The following is a 13,033-nucleotide window of genomic DNA, read 5'->3' as shown; positions in this document are numbered from 1 at the left end:
CCAGTCTTGCCACTTTTCATCAGTGTAAGTACTGAAGATTCAGCCATCTCTATTTTGGTCTTGAAATTCCACTCTTATCAGAATATAGCAAGGAATGCTATTTAGAAGCCATAAATAGTATTTGCAGACTTGTGATTTGGTTACTATATGAAGTTGTTAAAGTAAATGATGCTTTTGAAAGCAGTTTTCTCCAGCTAGTTGTGTCCTTACTCAACCAAGTACATCAAAGATCCACTAAGTCCAGGGTCTGGATGTAGTTATAATGAGATTAACATTTTTGGATGAATTTTAACTTCAGGGTTAGCTAGGACATTCTAATTCATCCCCATAATTTTAAGTTAGAGTTCTTAAATAAATTGCTTTTGTTTTAGGTCTTTTTATTAGTAGATTATTGTTGTGACTTGGAATTTGAGTGAGTGGTCTTACTGAGTGGTAGTATTCTCAAAGTAGTTTTTTGAGTTGAGCATTCTTACAGATGTTGGTACTGTATACGCAATATGTTGGTGCTGCATGTCTGCCAGTTTTTGTTTGGAACTTTTAAATGAGAATGATAATAAATTTGAATTAGAAATTTTGTAGTCCAGTTTGATAATACAGTTACACACTTAAATGGGTCTAAAATATTCTCTGTTTAAAAATAATTTTTATTCATTGATTACAACTCGTGACATCAGCGTTTTCAGTATTAATGAAATCAGCTTGTATCTGCTTTTTACCCACTTAGCTATGTGTGATGTTACTTTTAGGCCTGTTTTCCTAGAAAATATGAGAAATGAAAAAGTAAATTGCTCAAGTAGAGGTTTGATTTATCTAAGACTGAGTTTAAATATAAGGGGAGGCATTGTGGTCCAGTGGGTTAGTCTGCTACTTGAGATGCCTGTATCCCATATAGGAATGGGGTTTGAGTTCTGGCACCTCCACTTCCCAGCAACTTGCTGCTAGTGCATTCTGGGAGGCAGCGGATGACAGCCCAAATATTTGAGTTGCTGCCACCCGCGTGGGAGACTTGGATCAAGTTCCTGAATCCAGGATTCTGTCTTGCCCAGCTCTGGCTGTTGGGGGCATTTGGGGATGAGCCAATGGATGGAAGATTCTCTCTCTTTCTCCCCCCCCCCTTTCTCTCTCAGCCTTGCAAATGAATAAAGAAACAAACAGTTTGAAGAATAACTTAGGCAATGTAAATCATTTTAGAATCTTCCTAGCTCCAATGCTTTTAATAAAGTATGTGGAAGACCTGGAAGAAGCTCCTGGACTCTGGCTCCAGTCTGGCTCACCCTCTGTCACTGCATCCTTTTGGGAAGTGAACCAGCACATGGAGGATCAATCTCTCTCTGTCTCTCTAACTCTGCCTTTTTTTATTATTATTATTATTTAGTAAATATAAAATTTTCAAAGTACAGTTTATATGGGTTACAATGACTCCCCCCCCCAATTTCCCTCCCACTCGCACCTCCCCATCTCCTGCTCCCTCTCCCATTCCACTCACATCAAGATTCATTTTCAATTATCTTTATATACAGAAGATCAATTTAGTATATATTAAGTAAAGATTTCATCAGTTTGCACCCACACAGAAAACACAAAGTGTAAAATACTGTTTCAGTACTAGTTATAGCATTACTTCACATTGGACAACACATTAAGGACAGATCCCACATGAGAAGTAAGTACACTGTGACTCCTGTTGTTGACTTAACAATTTGACTCTTGTTTATGGCGTCAGTAATCTCCCTAGGCTCTTGTCATGAGTTGCCAAGGCTATTAAAGCCTTTTGAGTTCACTGACTTCGATCTTATTCCAACAGGGTCATAGTCAAAGTGGAAGTTCTCTCCTCCCTTCAGAGAAAGGTACAGCCTTCTTTGATGGCCCCGTTCTTTCCACTGGGATCTCACAGAGATCTTTCATTTAGGTTTTTTTTTTTCCAGAGTGTCTTGGCTTTCCATGCCTAAAATACTCTCATGGGCTCTTCAGCCATATCTGAATGCCTTAAGGGCTGATTCTGAGGCCAGAGTGCTGTTTAGGACATCTGCCATTCTATGAGTCTGCTGTGTATCCCGCTTACCATGATGGATCGTTCTCTCCCTTTTGATTCTATCAGTTAGTATGAGCAGACACTAGTCTTGTTTGTGTGATCCCTTTGACTCTTAGACCTATCAGTGTGATCAACTGTGAACTGAAATTGATCACTTGGACAAGTGGGATGGCATTGGTACATGCCACCTTGATGGGATTGTATTGGAATCCCCTGGCACATTTCTAACTCCACCATTTGGGGCAAGTCTGATTGAGCATGTCCCAAATTGTACATCTCCTTCCTCTCTTATTCCCACTCTTATATTTAATAGGGATCACTTTCCAGTTAAAATTTAAACACCTAACCTAAGAATAATTGCGTGTTAATTAGAGTTCAACCAATAGTACTAGAACAAAAAAATACTAAAATGGATAAAGTAATACATTGTACATCAACAGGACAAGAGCTGATCAAGTCTCTGTTTCTCATAGTGTCCATTTCACTTCAACAGGTTTCCCCTTTGGTGCTCAGTTGTCGCCGATCAGGGAGAACATACGATATTTGTCCCTTTGGGACTGGCTCAATTCACTCAGCATAATGTTTTCCAGATTCCTCCATCTTGTTGCAAATGACCGGATTTCATTGTTTTTGACTGCTGAATAGTATTCTATAGAGTACATGTCCCATGATTTCTTTATCCAGTCTATTGTTGATGGGCATTTGGGTTGGTTCCAGGTCTCAGCTATTGTGAGTTGAGCTGCAATAAACATTAAGGTGCAGACAGCTTTTTGTTTGCCAATTTCATTTCCTTTGGGTAAATTCCAAGGAGTGGTATGGCTGGGTTGATTGGTAGGGTTATATTCAGGTTTCTGAGGAATCTCCAGACTGACTTCCATAGTGGCTTGACCAGTTTGCATTCCCACCAACAGTGGGTTAGTGTCCCTTTTTCCCCACATCCTCTCCAGTATCTATTGTTGGTAGATTTCTGAATGTGAGCCATTCTAACTGGGGTGAGGTGGAACCTCATTGTGGTTTTGATTTGCATTTCCCTGATTGCTAGTGATCTTGAACATTTTTTCATGTTTCTGTTGGCCATTTGGATTTCCTCTTTTGAAAAATGTCTATTGAGGTCCTTGGCCCATCTCTTAAGTGGGTTGTTTGTTTTGATGTTGTGGAGTTTCTTGATTTCTTTGTAGATTCTGGTTATCAACCCTTTATCTGTTGCATAGTTTGCAAATATTTTTTCCCATTCTGTCAGTTTCCTTTTCACTTTCCTGACTGTTTCCTTTGAAGTACAGAAACTTTGATGCAATCCCAATAGTTAATTTTGGCATTGACTGCCTGTGCTTCTGGGGTCTTTTCTAAGAAGTCTTTGCCAGTACCTATATCTTGCAGGGTTTCTCCAATGCTCTCTAATAATTTGATGGTGTCGGGTTGTAGATTTAGGTCTTTAATCCATGTTGAGTTAATTTTTGTGTAAAGTGAAAGGTAGGGGTCTTGCTTCATGGTTCTGCACATGGAAATCCAATTTTCCCAGCACCATTTATTAAATAGACTGTCCTTACTCCAGGGATTGGTTTTGGATCCTTGATCAAATATAAGTTGGCTGTAGATGTTTGGATTGATTTCTGGTGTTTCTATTCCGTTCCATTGGTCTATCCATCTCTTTCTGTACCAGTACCATGCTCTTTTGATAACAACTTCCCTGTAGTATGTCCTGAAATCTGGTATTGTGATGCCTCCGGCTTTGTTTTTGTTGTACAAGATTGCTTTAGCTATTCGAGGTCTCCTGTGTCTCCATATGAATTTCAGCATCATTTTTTCTAGATCTGAGAAGAATGTCATCAGTATTTTGATTGGTATTGCATTGAATCTATAAATTGGTTTTGGGAGAATGGACATTTTGATGATATTGATTCTTCCAATCCATGAGCATGGAAGGTTTTTCCATTTTTTGGTATCCTCTTCTATTTCTTTCTTTAAGGTTTTGTAATTTTCATCGTAGAGATCTTTAACATCCTTGGTTAAGTTTATTCCAAGGTATTTGATTGTGTTTGTAGCTATTGTGAATGGGATTGATCTTAGAAGTTCTTCCTCAGCCGTGGCATTGCCTGTGTATACAAAGGCTGTTGATTTTTGTGCATTGATTTTATATCCTGCTACTCTGCCAAACTCTTCTATGAGTTCCAATAGTCTCTTAGTAGAGTTCTTTGGGTCCCCTAAATAAAGAATCATATCATCTACAAAGAGGGATAGTTTGAGTTCTTCCTTCCCAATTTGTATCCCTTTAATTTCTTTTTCTTGCCTAATAGCTCTGGCTAAAACTTACAGAACTATATTGAATAGCAGTGGTGAGAGTAGGCATCCCTGTCTGGTACCAGATCTCAGTGGAAATGCTTCCAACTTTTCCCCATTCAATAGGATGTTGGCCGTGGGTTTTTCATAAATTGTTTTGTTTGTATTGAGGAATGTTTCTTCCATACCCAGTTTGCTTAGCATTTTCATCATGAAAGGATGTTGTATTTTATCAAATGCTTTCTCTGCATCTATTGAGATAATCATATGGTTTTTCTTCTGCAGTCTTAATGTGGTGTATCACATTGTTTTGCGAACATTGAACTATCCCTGCATACCAGGGATAAATCCCACTTGGTCTGGGTGGATGATCTTTCTGATGTGTTGTTGCATTCTATTGGCGAGAATTTTATTGAGGATTTTTGCATCTATGTTCATCAGGGATATTGGTCTGTAATTCTCTTTCAATGCTGCATCTTTTTCCGGCTCAGGAATTAAGGTGATGCTGGCTTCATAGAAAGAATTTGGGAGGATTCCATCTTTTTCAATTGTTCTGAATAGTTTGAGAAGAATTGGAGTCAGTTCTTCTTTAAATGTCTGGTAGAATTCAGCAGTGAATCCATCTGGTCCTGGGCTTTTCTTTGTTGGGAGGGCCTTTATTACTGTTTCAATTTCTGACTCAGTTATGGGTCTCTTTAGGTTTTTGATGTCTTCCTGGTTCAATTTAGGTAGGTTGCATGTGTCCAGGAATCTATCCATTTCTGATAGGTTTCCCTGTTTGCTGGCATACAAGTCCTTGTAGTAATTTCTGATGATTCTTTTTATTTCTGTGGTGTCTGTTGTTACGTTTCCTTTTTCATCTCTGATTTTATTGATTTGGGTCTTTTCTTTTTTTTTTAGTTGGGCCAATGGGGTGTCAATTTTGTTTATTTTTTCAAAAAACCAGCTCCTCGTTTGGCTGATTTTTTGTAATTTTTTTTGGATTCAATCCTGTTGATTTCTTCCCTGATTTTAATTATTTCTCTTCTCCTACTAGATTTGGGTCTGGTTTTCTGCAGATTTTCTAGATCCTTGAGATGAATTGAAAGCTGATTTATTTGGTGCCTTTCCAATTTCTTGATGTAGGCACCTATTGATATAAACTTTCCTCTTAACACTGCTTTTGCTGTATCCCATAAGTTTTGGTATGTTGTGCTGTTATCTTTGTTTACTTCCAGAAAATTTTTGATTTCTCTTTTGATTTCTTCTATGACCCATTGTTCATTCAGGAGCATGTTGTTCAATCTCCATGTGTTTGCATATGCTCTAGGGATTCCTGAGTTGCTAATTTCCAACTTCATTCCTTTATGGTCTGAGAAGCTGCATCGTATTATTTTAATTCTTTTGAATTTGCTGAGACTTGCTTTATGGCCTAGTATGTGGTCAATCCTAGAGAAGGTTCCATGTACTGCTGAGAAGAATGTAAAATCTTTAGCTGTAGGATTAAAAGTTCTGTATATATCTGTTAGATCCATTTGGGTTATAGTGTCATTTAAATCTACTGTCTCCTTGTTGATCTTCTGTGCTGTTGATCTGTCTATTTCTGAGAGTGAAGTATTGAAGTCCCCCAGTACTATTGTATTGGAGTCTAGGTCTCCCTTTAAGTCCCTTAACAAATATTTTAAATAAACCGGTGCCCTGTAATTAGGTGCATATACATTGATAATTGTTATATCTTCCTGTTGAATTGATCCCTTAATCATTATGTAGTGTCCCTCTTAACAGTTTTTGTGGTAAAGTTTATGTTGTCCGATATTAAAATGGCTACGCCTGCTCTTTTTTCATTTCTGTTGGCATGGTATATCTTTTTCCAGCCTTTCACTTTCAGTCTGTATGGATCTTTGTTGGAAAGATGTGTTTCTTGTAAGCAGCAAATAGATGGGTTTTGTTCCTTAACCCAATCAGCCAATCTGTGTCTTTTAACTGGACAGTTCAGGCCATTAACGTTCAATGTGACTATTGATAAGTAGTAACTTTGCCCTGCCATTTGCCAAAGATATTTTCTAATATATGCTTCGAACTTCCTGTGATTTTTTGCTGTGAGGTTTCCTTCCTTTACCTTCTTTCATATTGATGACCGTGTTTCTGTGTTTCTGTGTGTAACACATCTTTAAGCATCTTTTGCAGGGCTGGACGAGTGGCGACAAATTCTTTCAATTTCTGTTTGCTATGAAAGGTTTTTATTTCACCTTCATTCACAAATGAGAGCTTTGCAGGATATAATATTCTGGGCTGGCAGTTTTTCTTTCTTAGTACCTGGGCTATGTCTTGCCATTCCCTTCTAGCTTGTAGGGTTTCTGATGAGAAGTCTGCTGTGAGTCTGATTGGGATCCTCTGAGAGTAATCTGACATTTCTCTCTTGCACATCTTAGAATCTTTTCTTTATGTTTCACTGTGGAGAGTTTAATGACAACGTGTCGTGGTGAGGATCTCTTTTGGTCATGTTTACTAGGGGTTCTATGAGCTTCCTGTACTAGGATGTCTCTGTCCTTCTCCAAACCCGGGAAGTTCTCTGCAAGTATCTCACTAAAAAGGCCTTCTAATCCTTTCTCTCCATGCCTTCAGGAACTCCTAGAACCCGAATGTTGGGTTTTTTAATAGTATCCTGTAGATTCCCAACAATATTTTTTAGATTTCTAATTTCCTCTTCTTTTCTTTGGTTTGACTGTATACTTTCCTGTGCTCTGTCTTCTAAGTCTGATATTCTCTCTGTTTCACTGACTCTGTTTTTAAGGCTCTTTAATGTGTTTGTCATTTGATCTGTTGAGTTCTTCATTTCATTTTGATTTCTCTTTACTATCACACCTTCCTGTTCTACTAGTTTCTGCGTTTCATTTTGATTCCTCCTTAAGATTTCATTTTCTCGAAGGAGGTTTTCTATCCTATCCAGTAAGGAATTCCGTAGCTCAAACATTTGTTTTTGAAAACTTCTAATTGTTCTTACAAATTTTTTGAAATCCGTATCTTGCATTTCTTCCATCTCATCATCTTCATAATCTTGGCTTGGGGTGTCTTGTTCATTTGGGGGCATCATAATGTCTTCGTTGATCTTGTTCCCTTGGTTTCTGTGTTTGTTGCTTGGCATTGTAGAGATATTCTTTGGATTTTTCTTCCCTTGCTGTGGTGTTTTTTCTTGTTCTATTATGACTGTATTAAGTGGACTGCCTGCTTTTGATGGAGCCTTAGAGGCTTGAGATGGGTGTGGCCTGAGAGCTCTGTTTGGTTCCTCAGGGTTAAGGGTGTGCCAAAGGTGACACTCCCAGGTTAGGCATGGTAAATCTCTCTCTTTCTTTTTTTTGATTCAAAAGGGAAGTAATTCCACACAGCTGAACGGAATTGGAGGTAGTTAGCAGGCGAATGATATACCCACAGGAGCCAGCAATCAGAAGCTCTTTTCCAAGAACCACACAAAGAATCTGTTCTGCCCTCAGTGTGGGCTCAAATTCTCCTGCAGTCTCCCACTGGGTTGGCAACGTTACTGAATTGTAGCGTCTCTGGAGAGTACTCACGTGAACTCCATGAGTTCTCTCCCCGACTGTCTCTTTTTTTCACAGTCTCAGTTCATTAGCACCACACATTCACTAGGTCCTAATCTCCTGTTATTTCACCCCCCCACCCACCCAGAGTCAGGTTTTTCTGCTTGGCTGAGGGCGGGTGCAGACCTGAGGTCGCCCCGCTTATGACGTATGTCCAAAATGGTGCCTGCTCTTTGTCTTGCTTGTCTTTGAGAGGTGAGCGGAGAGAGAGAAACTCGTGTCCGTATGGGTCACTTTTTTGTTTTCCTCTCTTATAGATAGCCTGGTGAACTTTTCCCCACGGGGTTTCAAGCCTCGTTCCCTCTAGTCTCCTCCTTCCGCTTGCCCGCCGGAGTCTTGGGCTATTGAGGTTTGGCTCACCTTGCGTTCCAGTGCTAGTGTGTTGATTCTGCCACTGGTGTCCCAAATGTGGGCTCCCATGGTCTCCACGCAGGTCCACTGTGAATCACTAGTTCCGGAAGAGTTTCCTCTGCTGTTTTTTCCCCTACTCTTTCTTGAACCTGCAGTATCTCCACTTTTATTAAACTGTCTCTCCCCAGAATATCAGTGTGCTCCCTTCCTATTCTGCCATCTTCTCCATTTCATTCCTCTCACTACTTGTTCTAACTCTGCCTTTCAAATAAATAAATTTTTTTAAAGTTGATGGGAAAATGGAATTAAAAGTTTCTTTTGATACAAGATTTTTTGAAATACTTATGAGGAGTGTAAAATGTTCATGGAAAATGTGTATTGTGAAAAAATTTACTGGATTTCAAAATATTTTGCAACAAGATAAATTTTATCTTTTAATTCCATTATATATATCTTGGTTGAGAATTTTAATACAGATAACTGTATGCTACGTGTCTACCCCAATTCATGTTCCTAAAACTATAGCAAGTCATGTGTTCCAGCAACATACCTCACATTCTAAGTCAGCTTTAATCCTTTCTGTCCCACAACCGATTTTTCACAAACCTTAGTAAGTTCTACCATTCTTTGGCAGTAAATCACATCTTGTCTTGTAGTATTTCTCTTAGGTTTGTTACACTATAAGGCTGAGTGACACTGAGCAAGTGACTGTGTATGTCTGGTCCTCAAATTACAAAATGACTTCTGAGGTTTCTTTTCTACCTTGAACAAGATAACCACTTTATTCATACACTGTCTGCAAAACCTAATTCCTTGAAGCCTGAGGCTCTTTAGAGACAAACTCTATTCTTTGTAGGGGAGACTTAGCACTGATTTTCACTTTTGTAAAACAAGTCTCTAGGTACCAACTAATGTCCTCATTTTTTTTTTTTTAAGATTTATTTATTTTTTTTGAAAGAGTTACGCAGAGAGTGAGAGAAAAGTCTTCCTTCCGCTGGTTCACTCCCCAGATGGGTGCTGAGCTGATCTGAAGCCAGGAGCCAGGAGCTTCTGGGTCTCTCACACAGGTCTCACACAGGTGCAGGGGCCCAAGCACTTGGGTCATCTTTCACTGCTTTCCCAGGCTATAGCAGAGAGCTGGATCAGAAGAAGAGCAGCCGGCACTGTAGGTGGTAGCTTTACCCTGTATGCCACAGCGCCAGCCTCATGTCATTCTTCTGAGGTGAGCAGAAAGGAAAAATGCTGTAGCCATTGCCCTTATAGTCAGTACTTTGATTGTATCACTACTAACACTGTCCCATTCTTCACAGCAGAGACCAGGATTTAATTCCATGATCTCTGTGTTCGTGTACTTCTGAGGGAGCCGACTCTGTTTTTGTTTACCACTGGGGGTTATAAGGATGCATGCTGATCCATGCCATTGAATGACCCGGTTAATGGGCTTGTGATCTGATTGGCCCCAGTGAGATGCTGGGCATCACTTAAAAATGGGTATCAGAGAGAGAGAATTCTATTTCTTCTGGAGTTCAGCATTGAATTTTGTGGACAACCCAGTCAGAGGATTAAGCCAGCAAGCAGGAGTGCAGAGAATCCCAGAAAAGCAAAGTCAAAGTCTGGCATAGTACGTTTGTGCTACCTCTAGACATCTTTTTCTGAGGTAGTTTTCCATACTACCTGTTTTGAGTAAGGATTTTAGTTCCTTGAAATCTAAAGTATGAGTGTTGCTGTCTACTTCTCTGGAGTTTGTGAACCATGGTGTGATTTAGCTGAACCTAACTCACTTCCATGTTTGTTGCATTATCTGAGTTGCCCCTCCTTCAGGCTGTGGGTTACTTCTCTCTCTGTGGTGTTCCAACTCAGGAAAAAAATTTGTATGTGTGGTCGAAACTAATTCATGAACCAAATCAGACATTTCCTGCAAACATGCTGGGTAATAAATGAGTCTAGTTTGCCTTTTCAGGAACTTCTTTTTGCTCATAGTTTGTTACACTAATGTGTTCTGTAAGCATTAGAGACAGCCCTGGAAGCTGAAAGTAGTGTGTGTTGACGTCAGTCTTTGAGCCTAGAAGAGGCTTGTTTGGCTGGTTTAAGTCTCTTTGTATTTAGAGCAAATTTCTTATCATTTTAAACAGTAGCTTGAGTCTTCTGAAAAGAGGAGCAGTGTAAGTTTGGAGGTGGTGAGAAGGAATTATTTTGCCATTTTGTCTCTGGAGAGGAGGGAGGAAAGGCTGAGGTATGTTTATGGTTTGGCATTTTTCTTAGTCTGATGTTTATTAATGTGGATTCTAGTTGAATAAACATTGCTTAATAGCCTGTAACTTGTGTAACATTAATTATTTTTAAGGGATTATTTTTGCATACTTGTCAACGTGATTGCTTTTTTGGATATGATTTTCTGCTCCTTGTGTGTGTGCACTGTCACCTTAGTGGTGGAGAAGCCAAATGGCTAGGTAAGAGTTTAGTGATACAGTGCGTGTAAAACTAGTTATGCCCAGTGTTTATATGTGAGGTCATGTTGTGAAATAGCTTCAGCTTTCTGGTTGATATTTTTTTAATTTATTATTTGACAGATTGAGTGAGTGAGAAAGAGAGACAGAAAGGTCTTCCTTACATTGGTTCACTCCCCAAATGGCTGTTACGGCCAGAGTTACGCCAATCCGAAGCAAGGAGCCAGGTGCTTCCTCCTGGTCTCCCATGCGGGTGCAGGGGCCCAAGCACTTGGGCCATCCTCCACTGCCTTCCCGGGCCACAGCAGAGAGCTGGACTGGAAGAGGAGCAACCGGGATTAGAACCCGGCACCCATACGGGATGCCAGTGCAGCAGGTGCAGGATTAACCAAGTGAGCCACAGCGCCAGCCCCTCTGGTTGATTTTTAATCAAAGGGTATATAAACTGCATAAAATGATGTCTTAATGTCTCCCTTGGGTATGAGCTTGGAGAGAAATGATGAACACACAAAGGGGACCATGTGCTGCATTTTCCATTCATCTTTAGGGATGTCCTTTAATCTGAGATTAGCCTACTTCATGTTTTTGAAGTGGAAATTGGTAGTAGCTGTTTAAAAAATGACCTAGTGAATTTAAAAATTGACAATCTTGTATCTAAAATGTGGGGAATTTTACCAGACATAAAATGGTGAAGTTTGGGAACCATTCACATGGTGGGAGGTGAACAATTTCTTTTTCTTTAAAGATTTATTTATTTATTTGAAAGACTTACACAGAGAGAGAGAGGCAGAGAGAGAGGTGCTGCACGTGCTGGTTCACTTCCCAACTGGCCGCAACGCTGGAGTTGTGCCCATCCAAAGCCAGGAGCTTCCTCCCAGTCTCCCACGTGGGGGCAGGGGCCCAAGGACTTGGTGCCACCTCCACTGCTTTCCCAGGCCCTAGCAGAGAGCTGGATCAGAAGTGGAGCAGCAGAGACTGAAGCCGGTGCCCATATGGGATGCTGGCACTGCGGGCAGCAGTTTCACCCGCTACGCCACAGCACCAGTCCGGATGAACAATTTCCTAACTGCCTCATGGAAGGCAGAAGCTGAGGATTCCAGGCTCCTCACAGTCAATTGATTTCTTTCTGTTTCACGTGTTCTTTAGTCACCACACTGTTATACATCTGTGTAGTTAAATAGAACAAATTTTTTTAGCAAAACCAGCTATGGATTTAAGAGATCTGTCAGGTGAAAGTTTGCGTTTCTCTATCATTCAATCCTTTAGTAATCTCATTCTTCATGACTGTATTGAGATAGAATCATTAAGGTGTGTGATTATCTTTGAATTTTAGTTAATATCAGTGACACTTCCCCATACATACAGGAAGATCTGATTGAATCTGATACTTGGTACTAAGAGGTAGAAAGACTAGTTGGGTATACACAAGTTCTAAAGTTCTGTAGCTTTTTTTTCCTACAGAAATTTCAGTACAAAATATGTAGCAACAAAGAGAAGTGCCCCAAGTCCATATCAGCATTGTGGCACAGTGGCAACCTAACGAACTTCTGGAAGTTTTTTCCTTCAACTTTATCACTGATTGTCAGACCACCAAAGAAAGCCCCATTTGACCTAGTTATCCAACTTTGCTGGAAAAACAACTTTCAATAGACTCTTTTCTATTTAATTTCACTAATAACACTCACTTTCATGGATTTACCTTATCTTTAAATTTAGGCATTTTAAAAACACTATTCGTGTGTATGAGTTTTTCCAGGGCTTTCATGATGTATCTCTTCTGAATCTAACAACAACGCGAATAAGTGGTTCAGAGGGCAGATGATTTTTCTTACCATCATTATTTTGCGAGATGACTGCTTGAGGTAACACCACAAGTAAGTGGTAGAATTAGGACTTAAACCTAGCACTGCTGAATTTGGCAGAGTTGAGTGTTTCTCAAATTATCTTTTGTGAAACATTAATTCCACAGGTATTAAGGAAGAAGTTCTTCATAGTTAAATGAGTTTGGGAAAACATGTCTATAGTACGACCCAGGTGAATGTTTGCAGTATGGACGTGTTCCTCAAGCAGCAAGATCACCTTTGCTCAACCTGATAGCTCCCAAACATATTTGAATATTGACCCTCTTTTAAATGTGGCACCCTCTGAACATTTCCAGAGATAAGTGTTTCCTTACAGTACATCTTGTGGAGAATGTTAGTATACTTATATACCCTGCTACCCTCATCTTGCATGGGACTCTTTTTTTAAGTTTTTTTTTTTATTTGAAAGGCAGCATGATGGAGGTGAGGTGGGGAGGAGAGAAGATAGGGAATGATAGATCTTCCATCTGCTGGTTCACTTCACAAATA

This window comes from Oryctolagus cuniculus, chromosome 12 (genome assembly GCF_051225735.1).
Source record: "Oryctolagus cuniculus isolate XC-2025 breed Fujian yellow rabbit chromosome 12, ASM5122573v1, whole genome shotgun sequence".
NCBI lineage: Eukaryota > Metazoa > Chordata > Mammalia > Lagomorpha > Leporidae > Oryctolagus > Oryctolagus cuniculus.
This window is presented reverse-complemented; position numbering follows the sequence as displayed.